At 59.9% G+C, this 15,000-nt stretch overlaps 1 non-coding gene across 1 annotated transcript; it reads left to right on the top strand.

The window, feature by feature from the left end:
* Positions 1-11,389: 11,389 nt before the first annotated feature.
* Positions 11,390-11,508, top strand: LOC131868319 (5S ribosomal RNA). Its single transcript, XR_009366785.1, has one exon. It is a non-coding gene; the product is annotated as a 5S ribosomal RNA (ribosomal RNA).
* Positions 11,509-15,000: the final 3,492 nt, after the last annotated feature.

The raw sequence follows: 15,000 nt of genomic DNA, 5'->3' as shown, positions 1-15,000 counted from the left end.
GAGAGGCTGCAGGGTCGACTCAGAGAGGTCTATGCATGTGAGAGGCTGAAAGCAAGGTCGACTCGGAGCGGTCTATGCATCGGGCGCGCTTGGGGCGACTACCAGTGCCAACCCCTTATCCCGCGACGCGTCCGACAAAGAGAACGTTCCAAGGCGGCAGAGGAGGTTACCAGCCGAAGGATGCAGTAGCAATAACAGGTATAGTTCCGCGGCGGCCGAGAAGACTCACCGCATAGGAATCGGGATGCGAGGCGAGGGATGCGGCGGGAAGGCCCCGACGGCTAAACGGAAGAGGCTGCAGGGCCGCCTCGGAATGGTCCAAGCATCGGATGCGATTGGGACGACTACCAGTGCCAACCCCTTATCCCGCGATGCGTCCGATACACAGATAGTTCCAAGGCGGCCGAGGAGCCTCACCGCATATCAATCGGGGTGCGAGGCGAGGGATGGGGCGGGAAGGCCCCAACGGCTAGACGGAAGAGGCTTCAGGGCCACCTCGGAATGGTCCAAGCATCGGACGCGCTTGGGGCGACTGCCAGTGCCAACCCCTTATCCCGCGATGCGTCCGATACACAGATGGTTCCAAGGCGGCCGAGGAGCCTCACCGCATAGCAATCGGGGGTGCGAGGCGAGGGATGGGGCGGGAAGGCCCCAACGGCTAGACGGAAGAGGCTTCAGGGCCGCCTAGGAATGGTCCAAGCATCGGACACGCTTGGGGCGACTACCAGTGACAGCCCCCTATCCCGCGATGCGTCCGATACGAAGATGGTTCCAAGGCGGCCGAGGAGCCTCACCGCATAGCAATCGGGGTGCGAGGTGGGGGATGCGGCGAGATGGCCCCAACGGCTAGACGGAAGAGGCCACAGGGCCGCGTCGGAATAGTCCAAGCATCGGACGCGCTTGGGGCGACTACCAGTGACAACCCCTTATCCCGCGATGCGTCCGATACGAAGATAGTTCCAAGGCGGCCGAGGAGCCTCACCGCATAGCAATCGGGGTGCGAGGTGGGGGATGCGGCGAGATGGCCCCAACGGCTAGACGGAAGAGGCTGCAGGGCCGCCTCGGAATAGTCCAAGCATCGGACGCGCTTGGGGCCACTACCAGTGACAACCCCTTATCCCGCGATGCGTCCGATACGAAGATAGTTCCAAGGCGGCCGAAGAGCCTCACCGCATAGCAATCGGGGTGCGAGGTGGGGGATGCGGCGAGATGGCCCCAACGGCTAGACGGAAGAGGCCACAGGGCCGCCTCGGAATAGTCCAAGCATCGGACGCGCTTGGGGCGACTACCAGTGACAACCCCTTATCCCGCGATGCGTCCGATACGAAGATAGTTCCCAGGCGGCCGAGGAGCCTCACCGCATAGCAATCGGGGTGCGAGGCGAGGGATGCGGCGAGATGGCCCCAAAGGCTAGACGGAAGAGGCTGCAGGGCTGCCTCGGAATAGTCCAAGCATCGGACGCGCTTGGGGCGACTACCACTGCCAACCCCTTATCCCGCGATGCGTCCGATACACAGATAGTTCCGAGGCGGCCGAGGAGGTGGGGGATGCAGCGAGATGGCCCCAACGGCTAGACGGAAGAGGCTGCAGGGCCGCCTCGGAATAGTCCAAGCATCGGACGCGCTTGGGGCGACTACCAGTGACAACCCCTTATCCCGCGATGCGTCCGATACACAGATAGTTCCGAGGCGGCCAAGGAGCCTCACCGCATAGCAATCGTGGTGCGAGGTGGGGGATGCGGCGAGATGGCCCCAACGGCTAGACGGAAGAGGCTGCAGGGCCGCCTCGGAATGGTCCAAGCATCGGATGCGCTTGGGGCGACTACCACTGCCAACCCCTTATCCCGCGATGCGTCCGATACACAGATAGTTCCAAGGCGGCCGAGGAGCCTCACAGCATAGCAATCGGGGTGCGAGGCGAGGGATGCGGCGAGAAAGCCCCAACGGCTAGAGGGAAGAGGCTTCAGGTCCGCCTCGGAATGGTCCAAGCATCGGACGCGCTTGGGGCGACTACCAGTGACAACCCCTTATCCCGCGACGCGTCCGATACACAGATAGTTCCAAGGCGGCCGAGGAGCCTCACCGCATAGCAATCGGGGTGCGAGGCGAGGGATGCGGCGAGAAGGACCCAACGGCTACACGGAAGAGGCTTCGGGGCCGCCTCGGAATGGTCCAAGCATCGGACGCGCTTGGGGCGACTACCAGTGACAACCCCTTATCCCGCGACGCGTCCGATACACAGATAGTTCCAAGGCGGCCGAGGAGCCTCACCGCATAGCAATCGGGGTGCGAGGCGAGGGATGCGGCGAGAAGGACCCAACGGCTACACGGAAGAGGCTTCGGGGCCGCCTCGGAATGGTCCAAGCATCGGACGCGCTTGGGGCGACTACCAGTGACAACCCCTTATCCCGCGACGCGTCCGATACACAGATAGTTCCAAGGCGGCCGAGGAGCCTCACCGCATAGCAATCGGGGTGCGAGGCGAGGGATGCGGCGAGAAGGACCCAACGGCTAGACGGAAGAGGCTTCGGGTCCGCCTCGGAATGGTCCAAGCATCGGACGCGCTTGGGGCGACTACCAGTGACAACCCCTTATCCCGCGACGCGTCCGATACACAGATAGTTCCAAGGCGGCCGAGGAGCCTCACCGCATAGCAATCGGGGTGCGAGGCGAGGGATGCGGCGAGAAGGACCCAACGGCTAGACGGAAGAGGCTTCGGGTCCGCCTCGGAATGGTCCAAGCATCGGACGCGCTTGGGGCGACTACCAGTGACAACCCCTTATCCCGCGACGCGTCCGATACACAGATAGTTCCAAGGCGGCCGAGGAGCCTCACCGCATAGCAATCGGGGTGCGAGGCGAGGGATGCGGCGAGAAGGACCCAACGGCTAGACGGAAGAGGCTTCGGGTCCGCCTCGGAATGGTCCAAGCATCGGACGCGCTTGGGGCGACTACCAGTGACAACCCCTTATCCCGCGACGCGTCCGATACACAGATAGTTCCGAGGCGGCCGAGGAGCCTCACCGCATAGCAATCGGGGTGCGAGGCGAAGGATGCGGCGAGAAGGACCCAACGGCTAGACGGAAGAGGCTTCGGGTCCGCCTCGGAATGGTCCAAGCATCGGACGCGCTTGGGGCGACTACCAGTGACAACCCCTTATCCCGCGACGCGTCCGATACACAGATAGTTCCAAGGCGGCCGAGGAGCCTCACCGCATAGCAATCGGGGTGCGAGGCGAGGGATGCGGCGAGAAGGACCCAACGGCTAGACGGAAGAGGCTTCAGGGCCGCCTCGGAATGGTCCAAGCATCGAACGCGCTTGGGGCGACTACCAGTGACAACCCCTTATCCCGCGACGCGTCCGATACACAGATAGTTCCGAGGCGGCCGAGGAGCCTCACCGCATAGCAATCGGGGTGCGAGGCGAGGGATGCGGCGAGAAGGACCCAACGGCTAGACGGAAGAGGCTTCAGGGCCGCCTCGGAATGGTCCAAGCATCGGACGCGCTTGGGGCGACTACCAGTGACAACCCCTTATCCCGCGACGCGTCCGATACACAGATAGTTCCGAGGCGGCCGAGGAGCCTCACCGCATAGCAATCGGGGTGCGAGGCGAGGGATGCGGCGAGAAGGACCCAACGGCTAGACGGAAGAGGCTTCAGGGCCGCCTCGGAATGGTCCAAGCATCGGACGCGCTTGGGGCGACTACCAATGACAACCCCTTATCCCGCGACGCGTCCGATACACAGATAGTTCCGAGGCGGCCGAGGAGCCTCACCGCATAGCAATCGGGGTGCGAGGCGAGGGATGCGGCGAGAAGGACCCAACGGCTAGACGGAAGAGGCTTCAGGGCCGCCTCGGAATGGTCCAAGCATCGGACGCGCTTGGGGCGACTACCAGTGACAACCCCTTATCCCGCGACGCGTCCGATACACAGATAGTTCCGAGGCGGCCGAGGAGCCTCACCGCATAGCAATCGGGGTGCGAGGCGAGGGATGCGGCGAGAAGGACCCAACGGCTAGACGGAAGAGGCTTCAGGGCCGCCTCGGAATGGTCCAAGCATCGGACGCGCTTGGGGCGACTACCGTTGCCAACCCCTTATCCCGCGATGCGTCTGATACACAGATAGTTCCGAGGCGGCCGAGGAGCCTCACCGCATAGCAATCGGGTTGCGAGGCAGATTATTGGGAAGGGAACCCCCTGGGATGCGGCTCAAGCAGTGCCCAAAGGGACTGGAATGCGGAATCACATCGAGAGACCCAAATGCTATACGAGGGCTCAAATCGAATTATCGATTTGGCCACGACATGGACGCATCGGAACGACTACCTTTGCCGAACCACTCGCAATTGCATCCATACCGAAACCAATAGACATTTCCGTTAGAGCCCTCGCATAGCATTCGGGAATCTCGCATGCCCCTCTAAATCGACCAATGCTGGCGCTCAATGAAAATCCGAGCGCTACCACCGTTCGAGCGCCAGCATTGGTCGAGTTAGAGGGGCACGGGGGAGAATGCTCCAGTCAACACCTCCCCTATATAAGTTATTTGTCCGATTCTCGCACAACCGTAGTCTGCCTCGTCGAATCAAACAACGGTCCCAGATTCCGACTTCCGTTCCGTAGAGACCCAAAAGCTAGATGGAGGCTCGCAAGAAAGAGAGTCGGCGCATAGCAATCGGGTTTCTCGAACGTTTAGGGACCGAGCTCACTTGCGGATAGGGCAAAATCCGCCAAGCAACCCAAAAGCTAGACGGGGGCTCGAATCGAATCGCCTAGGCGGCCACAACAACGACGTGTTGGATCGACTACCAGTGCCAAACCATTCAGCAAGACTAGTCTGTGTCGAGGCCGGATAGAGATTCTCAGAGAGCGCCCGCATAGCATTTAGGAGACCTGCCGCGTCCCTCACACTCGACAAATGGTGGTGCACGTTTATAAATCCGAGCGATCCCAACCCTTTCAAGCACCAACATCGGTCGAGATAGAGGGGCACGGAGGGGGCTGCGTGAGACAACACAGTCCCCTATATAAGTTATTTGTCCGATTCTCACACATCCGAAGAATGGTCATCAAATCGGACAACAGCCCAAACTTCCGACTTCCGTCCCAGAAAGCCCAAGAGCTATCTAAAACGTTCATGGCCGGAACTCGATCGCGGCTATACCAGTCCGCCAAGCAACCCAAAAGCTAGACTGGAGCTCTAGTCGAATCACCTCTGTGGCCATTGCAAGGACGTGTTGGAGCGACTACCATTGCCGAACCATTCCGCAGGTCGAGTCCATACCAAGGCCGCATAGAGATTCACGATGAGCTCCTGCATAGCAATCAGGAGACTTGCCGTGTCCATCACAATCGATAAATCCTGGTGCAAGATTTTTGCATCCGAGCGCTCCAACCAGTCGAGCACCAGCATCAATCGACATAAACGGGCACGGGGGGAGGATGCTCGAGAACACTACCTCCCCTATATAAGTTATTTGTCCGATTCTCAAGCAGCCGAAGTCTGGTCATCGAATCGGGTCAAAGACCACAACTTCCGACTTTACCCACAATGCAAGTCATCGAATCGAACATCGGCCCCCGAGTCGGACTCCATGCGTATGTCAGGTCATCGGACCCAAATTCCGCCTTCCTGCGCATGGCGGGCCATCAATATCAACTCGGTCATCGGACCCAAACTCCGCCTTTTTGCGTATGGCACGCCTTCAAATCGGTCATCGGACCCAAATTCCGCCTTCCTGTGCATGGCGGGCCATCAACATCAACTCGGTCATCGGACCCAAATTCCGCCTTTCTGCGCATGGCACGCCATCAACTCGGTCATCGGACCCAAATTCCGCCTTCCTGCGCATGGCAGGTCATCGGACACAAATTCAGACCTCGCCAATATGCCTACGTATCGAATCGGTCATCGGACCCAACTTCCGACTTCATCCATACTGTAGGGTCTTTGAGGTTGGCGCGGTGCGCTCAACCCAGGGAGTCGACCCATCGAAGCATACACCTCCCCTATATAAGCTATTTGTCCGATTCCCACACCTGTGTAGTTTGCACCTCTGACCAGGACATCGACCCCAACTTCCGAACTCGACTGCAACGACGGCACCAGCGCCTTGGTGCGCACCTTGCGACGCACAGTCCCAACATTCGCCTTCCTGCACATGGCAGGTCATCGGACCCAAATTCCGACCTCGCGAGTATGCCTACATATCGAATCGGTCATCGGACCCAACTTCCGACTTCATCCATACCGTAGGGTCTTTGAGGTTGGCGCGGTGCGCTCAACCCGGGGAGTCGACCCAACGAAGCATACACCTCCCCTATATAAGCTATTTGTCCGATTCCCACACCTGTGTAGTTTGCACCTCCGATCAAGACATCGACCCCAACTTCCGAACTCGCCTCCAACGACCGAACCAGCGCCTTGGTGCGCACCTTGCAACGCACAGTGCCAACATTCGCCTTCCTGCACGTGGCAGGTCATCGGACCCAAATTCCGACCTCGCGAGTATGCCTACATATCGAATCGGTCATCGGACCCAACTTCCGACTTCATCCATACCGTAGGGTCTTTGAGGTTGGCGCGGTGCGCTCAACCCGGGGAGTCGACCCAACGAAGCATACACCTCCCCTATATAAGCTATTTGTCCGATTCCCACACCTGTGTAGCTTGCACCTCCGATCAGGACATCGACCCCAACTTCCGAACTCGACTAAAAAGACCGCACCAGCGCCTTGGTGTGCACCTTGCAACGCACAGTGTCAACATTCGCCTTCCTGCACATGGCAGGTCATCGGACCCAAATTCCGACCTCATGAGCATACCTACTAATCGAATCGGTCATCGGACCCAACTTCCGACTTCATCCATACCGTAGGGTCTTTGAGGTTGGCGCGGTGCGCTCAACCTGGGGAGTCGACCCATCGAAGCATACACCTCCCCTATATAAGCTATTTGTCCGATTCCGACACCTGTGTAGTTTGCACCTCCGCTCAGGACATCGACCCCAACTTCCGAACTCGCCTGCAACGACCGAACCAGCGCCTTGGTGCGCACCAAAAGTGCGCACTTTTGGAGGGCACTTTTCTGCGCTCCAAAGGTGCGCACTTTTGGAGGGCACTTTTTGGAGGGCACTTTTCTGCGCTCCAAAGGTGCGCACTTTTGGAGGGCACTTTTTGGAGGGCACTTTTCTGCGCTCCAAAGGTGCGCACTTTTGGAGGGCACTTTTTGGAGGGCACTTTTCTGCGCTCCAAAGGTGCGCACTTTTGGAGGGCACTTTTTGGAGGGCACTTTTCTGCGCTCCAAAGGTGCGCACTTTTGGAGGGCACTTTTTGGAGGGCACTTTTCTGCGCTCCAAAGGTGCGCACTTTTGGAGGGCACTTTTTGGAGGGCACTTTTCTGCGCTCCAAAGGTGCGCACTTTTGGAGGGCACTTTTTGGAGGGCACTTTTCTGCGCTCCAAAGGTGCGCACTTTTGGAGGGCACTTTTTGGAGGGCACTTTTCTGCGCTCCAAAGGTGCGCACTTTTGGAGGGCACTTTTTGGAGGGCACTTTTCTGCGCTCCAAAGGTGCGCACTTTTGGAGGGCACTTTTCTGCGCTCCAAAGGTGCGCACTTTTGGAGGGCACTTTTGTGCACTCCAAAGGTGCGCACTTTTGGAGGGCACTTTTCCTGTGCTCCAAAGGTGCACACCTAGGTGAGCACCTTCGACCACACCTTGTAGCACACCAAACTCTGACTTTCGACTTCATCCGCAATGCAGGGTCTTTGAGGTTGGCGCAATGCGCACAACCAGGGGAGTCGACCCATCAAACCCAACACCTCCCCTATATAAGCTATTTGTCTGATTCTCATACATGCGTAGCCTGCAGGAGCAATTAGGACATCGACCCCAACTTTCGGCTTCTAAACGAAAACAAGGTCTTTGAGGTTGGTGTAATGCGAACAACTAGGGGAGTCAACCCATCAAACCCAACACCTCCCCTATATAAGCTATTTGTCTGATTCTCATACATGTGTAGTCTACAGGAGCAATTAGGACATCGACCCCAACTTTTGACTTCTTAACGAAAACAAGGTCTTTGAGGTTGACGTAATGCGCACAACCAGGGGAGTCGACCCATCAAACCCAACACCTCCCCTATATAAGCTATTTGTCCGATTCTCATACATGTGTAGCCTGCAGGAGCCATTAGGACATTGACCCCAACTTTTGACTTCTTAACGAAAACAAGGTCTTTGAGGTTGGCGTAATGCGCACAACCAAGGGAGTTGACCCATCAAACCCAACACCTCCCCTATATAAGCTATTTGTCTGATTCTCATACATGTGTAGCCTGCAACAACGATTAGGACATCCACCCCAACTTCTGAATTCGTCTGCGTTGACCGCACCAAAGGTGCACGCCTTGGTGCTCACCAAAATCCGACTTCCGACTTCTTCTGCTATGCGGGGTCTTTGAGGTTGGCGCAGTGCGCACAACCAGGGGAGTCAACCCACCGAATGCAACACCTCCCCTATATAAGCTATTTGTCTGATTCTCATACATGCGTAGACTGCAGCAATGATTAGGACATCCACCCCAACTTTTGACTTCTTAAACAAGACAGGGTCTTTGAAGTTGGTGCAGTGCACACAACCAGGGGAGTCGACCCATCAAACGCAACACCTCCCCTATATAAAGCTATTTGTCCGATTCTCATACGTGTAGTCTGCAGCAGCGATTAGGACATCGACCCCAACTTCCGAATTCGTTTGCATTGACCGCACCAAAGGTGCACGCCTTGGTGTGCACCCTGGAGTGCACTTTGGTGCTCACCTCGGTGCACACTTTGGTGTGCACCTCGGTGTGCACCAAAGGTGCGCACCTTGGAGCGCACCAAAGGTGTACACTTTGGAGCGCACCACATAGGGTCTTTGAGAGGTTGGCGCAGTGCGCACACCAAGGTGGGTGTTGAGGTGCGTGCCGAGGTGGGTGGGTGCTAGGGTGCGCTCCATGGTGGGTGCCAGGGTGGGTGCGTGCTAGGGTGGATTCCAAAGAGGGTCATAGGGTGGGTGCCAAGGTGGGTTGGTGATATAGTGGGTTCAAAGGTGGGTACTAGGGTGGGTTCCAAGGTGGGTCACAAGTTGGGTGCCAGGATGCGTGGGTGTTAGGTTGGGTGCCAAGGTGGGCTCCTGCGTGGGTGGGTGCTAGGGTGGGTTTCAAGGTGGACGCGAGGGCGGGTGCCAAGGTGGGTAACAAGTTGGGTGTTAGGATGGGTGAGTGCTAGAGTGGGTGCCAAGGTGGGTGGGTGCTAAGGTGGATGCCAAGGTGGTTCACAGGGTGGGTGGGTTCTAGGGTGAGTTCCAAGGTGGGTCACAGGTTCAGTGCTAGGGTGGGTGTCAAGGCGGGTGTCGAGGTGCCTGGGTGCTAGGGTGTGGATGCCAATGTGGGTCATAGGGTGGGTACTAGGGTGGGCTGCAATGTGGGTGCCAAGGTGGGTAACATGCTCGGTGGGTTCTAAATTGGGTGCCAGGGTGGGTGTGCACCCACCTTGCCCGAGGTGGGTGCCAAGGTGCCAGTGTGGGTGGGTGCTAAGGTGGATGCCAAGGTGGGTGAGAAGGTGGGTGATAGGTTGAGTGGTAGGATGGGTGGGTGCCAAGATGGGTCACAGGGTGGGTGCAAGGGTGGGTAGGTGCTAGGGTTGGTGTCAGGGTGGGTGGGTGCTAGGTTGGGTTCCAAGGTGGGTGCGAGGGTGAGTGTCAAGGTGGGTCACAGGTTAGGTGCTAGGATGGGTGAGTGCTAGGGTGCAAAGGTGCCAGGGTGGGTGCTAGGATGGGTCGATGCTAGGGTGAGTGGCAAGGTGGGTCCACAAGTGTCAAGGTGGGTGCCGAGGTGGGTGCCAAGTCGGCGACTGCTATGGTGGATGCCAAGGTGGGTCACGGGGTGGGTGCCAAGTTGCTAGGTTGGGTTCCAAGGTGGGTGCCAACGTGGGTGCTAGGGTGCGTGGGTTAAAGGGTGTGTCACAACGTGGGTGCCAGGATGGGTGCGCACCCACACTGGCCAAGACGGGTGCGGGTGCAAGGTTGGGTTCCAAGCCCGGTCACAGGCTGGGTGCTAGGATGGGTGGGTGCCAAGGTGGGCACCAGGGTGGGTGCACCCACCCTGGCCAAGGTGGGTCACGGGGTGGGTCCTAGGGTGGGTAACGGGGTGGGTACTAAGGTGCGTGCCAAGGTGGGTCATAGGGTGGGTGCCAAGGTGGGCACCAGGGTGGGTGTGCACCAACCCTAGCCAGGGTAGGTCACGGGGTGGTTGTCGGGGTGGGCGTCAAGGAGCCAAGGTGGGTGGCAAGTAGCCAAGTTGCGTGCCAAGGTGGGTGTCGGGGTGGGTGCCAAGGATCCAAGGTGGGTGCCAAGGAACCAAGGTGGGTGTCTGGGTGGGTGCCGAGGTGGGAGCCAGGGTGGGTCCCAAGGTGAGTGCAAAGGTGGGTGCCAGGGTCAAGGTGAGTGCCAATGTGGGTTCCAAGGTGCCAGGGTCAGGGTGAGTGCCAATGTGGGTTCAAAGGTGCTAAGTTGGGTGCGAGGTTGGGTGCGAGGGTGGGTGGGTGCCAAGGTGTGCTAGGTGGAAGCCCGGGTGGGTCGGCATCCCATGGGTGTCGAGTTGGGTGCCTGATGGGTGCTTCTTGTCAAGTTTTAGTCGTCGGGACTCATTTCGAGCCTTAGAGGTCGTTTCTTGTCCGGTTGCCCTGTCTTCGACCTGGGAACCCAATTTTGGTCCTCGGGTCCCATTTTTTTTTGTCTCGCATCCCACTTTTGGCCTGTGGCCTTTTCGGGGTCGATTCTCGTTTTGGGCATCAGAGCATGTTTCTTCTCCTAAAACCCAATATTTGTTTATTAAGTCTCGGAACACATTTTTGTTCTCGTGGACCCATCATGGGTCTTGGAACGCATTTGTGGTCCTTGGGTCCCATTTTGCATCCCGAAACTTGTGTTTTGGTGCTTGATCCCTATTTTGGGTGCCCACCTTGCACCAAGTGCGCACCCGGGGCAAACCGAGCGCCTTGGTGCACCGGGGCAAGATCGAGCGTGCACCCGAGGCGCCCCGAACATGCACCAAGGTGCACTCGGCCCACATGTGAGCGCAGGTCGTTGCGCCCGAGGTGGTGTGTGGGCACCGCGTTGCAGACGGGACACTGCACGCACACGACGCCCCCTCCAGGTGCACGCACGTAGGCCGGGCCGGGTGCACACCCGACGCCCTAGCAAGGTGCGCGCACCCGGGCAGGGCTCACACTTGGCGAACGGGGCGCACTTCGCGAGGGAGGGTGTGCACCTCGACGGGGGTGGGTGGCCGGGGTGGATTCGCACGTGGGTCGCGGTTTGCTAAGTACACACTGCGACAAGCTCATAACGGGTGCGATCATACCAGCGTTAGTGCACCGGATCCCATCAGAACTCCGCAGTTAAGCGCGCTTGGGCCGGAGTAGTACTGGGATGGGTGACCTCCCGGGAAGTCCCGGTGTTGCACCCTTTTTTAGTTTTTCGCCGGGCGTCGCAATGCTATTTGAATAAACCTTTTGCCCGTTTGCGTTCTCGTCGGGGCCGGGCCGGGCCGGGGTGCGCTGCCCGCACTACCGCGCGCGCGGGGGCGACACCGAGCGCGCACCCGAGGCGCCCCGAGCACACAGGCCACGGTGCAACCCGGGCGTTGTGCGCGCACCCCGGTGCGCCCGAGGTGCTGCGCGCGCACCCAGGTGAAATCGGTGTGCACCTCGGCCAGTGCGCGCTCGGTCGAGTCGCGCACGTTGGCCAAGGTGCACGGTGATGTTTCTTACTCTAAGGTTCCGCACCAGACGCCCGGGACAGGTGAGCGAAGCTGGGCGGGGCCGGGTGCGCGGCCGGGGCAGGTGCACGCAGCTGGAGAGAGCTTTGGAGCACACTTCGGAGCGCACCAATGATGCGCTCCATTCAAAAGTTTCCTGAAAAGGCAAAAAAAGTTGAGATTATAGAATTTCCCACTTGAGAGATTGTAAAAAAAAAAAATTTAAAATGAAGGAAACGCGGGTGCCAAGGTGTGCGCAGCCCAGCCAAGGTGTGCGCACCAAGGCGCCCACCCTGGCGAAGGTGCACGCAAGGTGCGCACCCGAGGCAAACCGGACAATTAACCCAACTTTCGACTTCGCGCGCACCTTGGAGCGCACTTCGGAGCGCTCCTTGGTGCGCACCAATCTTGGGCACCTCGGAGTGCACCATGGCGCCCACCAAGGTGCGCACCCGGGGCAAACCGAGCTCCGACTTCGTGCGCACCTTGGAGCGCACGAAAGGTGCGCACCATGGCGCCCACCAAGGTGCGCAGCCCAGCCAAGGCGTGCGCATCAAGGTGCGCACCCTGGCGAAGGTGCGCACCCGGGGCAAACCGAGCTCCGACTTCGTGCGCACCTTGGAGCGCACAAAAGGTGCGCAACCCAGCCAAGGTGTGCGCACCCCGGTCAAACCGAGCTCCGAATCGTGCGCACCAGAGGTGCACGCCATCGTGCGCACCTTGGAGCACACTTCGGAGCCCTCCTTGGTGCGCGCCGATGTTGCGCACCTCGGAGCGCACCCGGGGAAAACAATGCAATTAACCCGACTTTCGACTTCGTGGGCACCTCGGAGCGCTCTCGGGTTCGCACCTCGGAGCACACCGAGGTGCGCACCTTTGATGCGCTGCCTTCACCAATTTCCAGAAAAGGCAAGAAAACATTGAGAAGGTGTGCGCACCGAGGTGCCCACCCTGGCGAAGGTGCACGCGAGGTGCGCACCCGGGGCAAACCGGGCTCCGACTTCGTGCACGCCGCACCTTGGAGCACACTTCGGAGCGCTCCTTGGTGCGCACCAGGGCGCGCAACCCAGCCGAGGTGCCCACCCCGGCGAAGGTGCACGCGAGGTGCGCACCCGGGGCAAACCGGGCTCCGACTTCGTGCACGCCATGGTGCCCACCGCGGCGAAGGTGCACGCGAGGTGCGCACCCGGGGCAAACCGGGCTCCGACTTCGTGCACGCCGCACCTTGGAGCACACTTCGGAGCGCTCCTTGGTGCGCACCATGGTGCCCACCAGGGCGCGCAACCCCGCCGAAGGTGCACGCGAGGTGCGCACCCGGGGCAAACCGGGCTCCGACTTCGTGCACGCCGCACCTTGGAGCACACTTCGGAGCGCTCCTTGGTGCGCACCATGGTGCCCACCAGGGCGCGCAACCCCGCCGAAGGTGCACGCGAGGTGCGCACCCGGGGCAAACCGGGCTCCGACTTCGTGCACGCCATGGTGCGCACCGCGGCGAAGGTGCGCACCCGGGGCAAACCGGGCTCCGACTTCGTGCACGCCGCACCTTGGAGCACACTTCGGAGCGCTCCTTGGTGCGCACCAGGGCGCGCAACCCAGCCGAGGTGCCCACCCCGGCGAAGGTGCACGCGAGGTGCGTACCCGGGGCAAACCGGGCTCCGACTTCGTGCACGCCGCACCTTGGAGCACACTTCGGAGCGCTCCTTGGTGCGCACCATGGTGCCCACCAGGCCGTGCAACCCAGCCAAGGTGTGCGCACCAAGGTGCACGCGAGGTGCGCACCCGGGGCAAACCGGGGTCCGACTTCGTGCACGCCGCACCTTGGAGCACACATCGGGGCGCTCCCGGGTTCGCACCGGCGTTGCGCACCGTGGTGGGCACCTCGGAGCACACCAAGGTGGGCAGCGAGGTGCGCACCTTTGATGCGATGCCTTCACTAATTTCCATAAAAGGCAAAAAAAAAACGAGATTTTAAAATTTCCGTTTTGAAAGATAGTGAGAAAAAGGGAATGCTGGTGCCATCTTGAGCCCGCCCTGGTGCGCAGCCCAGCCAAGGTGTGCGCACCAAGGTGCCCACCCTGGCGAAGGTGCGCGCCCGGGCAATTAACCCAACTTCCAACTTCGCGCGCGCCAGGGTGGGAGCGCACCCAACAACCGGGCCTGGGAAGAGCCAATGCGAGAAACCCCACCAAACGCTCTGACAAAAAAAGAGGGGGCGCTCCAGTAACCCCGCTTCGGAGCGCACCCTGGGCAAACCCAGCCAAGGTGCCCACCCCGGCCAAGGTGCAGGCGAGGTGCGCACCCGGGGCAAACCGGGCTCCGACAACGTGCACGCCGCACCTTGGAGCACACTTCGTAGCGCTCCCGGGTGCGCACCTCAGAGCACACCAAGGTGGGCAGCGAGGTGCGCACCTTTGATGCGCTGCCTTCACTAATTTCCAGAAAAGGCAAAAAAAAAAGGAGATTTTAAAATTTCCGTTTTGAAAGATAGTGAAAAAAATGGAACGCGCGTGCCATCTTGAGCCCGCCCTGGTGCGCAGCCCAGGTAAGGTGCCCACCCTGGCAAAGGTGCGCACCCGGGCAATTAACCCTACTTCCGACTTCGTGCGCGCCAGGGTGGCAACCGGGCCTCGGAAGAGCCAATGCGAGAAACCCCACCAAACGCTCCGACAAAAAAAGAGGCGGCGCTCCAATAACCCCGCTTCGGAGCGCAGCCGGGGCAAACCCAGCCAAGGTGCCCACCCCGACGAAGGTGCACGCGAGGTGCGCACCCGGGGCAAACCGGGCTCCGACAACGTGCACGCAGCACCTTGGAGCACACTTCGAAGCACTCCCGGGTGCCCACCGGCGTTGCGCACCGTGGTGGGCAGCGAGGTGCGCACCTTTGATGCGCTGCCTTCACTAATTTCCAGAAAAAGGCAAAAAAAAATGAGATTTTAAAATTTCCGTTTTGAAAGATAGTGAAAAAAAAGGAACGCGGGTGCCATCTTGAGCCCGCCCTGGTGCGTAGCCCAGGCAAGGCATGCGCACCAAGGTGCCCACCCGAGGTGCACACCCGGGGCAAACCGGGCTCCGACTTCGTGCAGGCCGCACCTTGGAGCACACTTCGGAGCGCTCCTTGGTGCGCACCATGGTGCCCACCAGGGCGCGCAACCCAGCCAAGGTCTGCACACCAAGGTGCCCACCCCGGCGAAGGTGCACGCG

The sequence above is a fragment of the Cryptomeria japonica genome, unplaced genomic scaffold (assembly GCF_030272615.1).
Source record: "Cryptomeria japonica unplaced genomic scaffold, Sugi_1.0 HiC_scaffold_202, whole genome shotgun sequence".
Lineage (NCBI taxonomy): Eukaryota > Viridiplantae > Streptophyta > Pinopsida > Cupressales > Cupressaceae > Cryptomeria > Cryptomeria japonica.
Note: the sequence above shows the minus strand (reverse complement) of the source record. Positions and strands in the feature narration are given on the sequence as shown.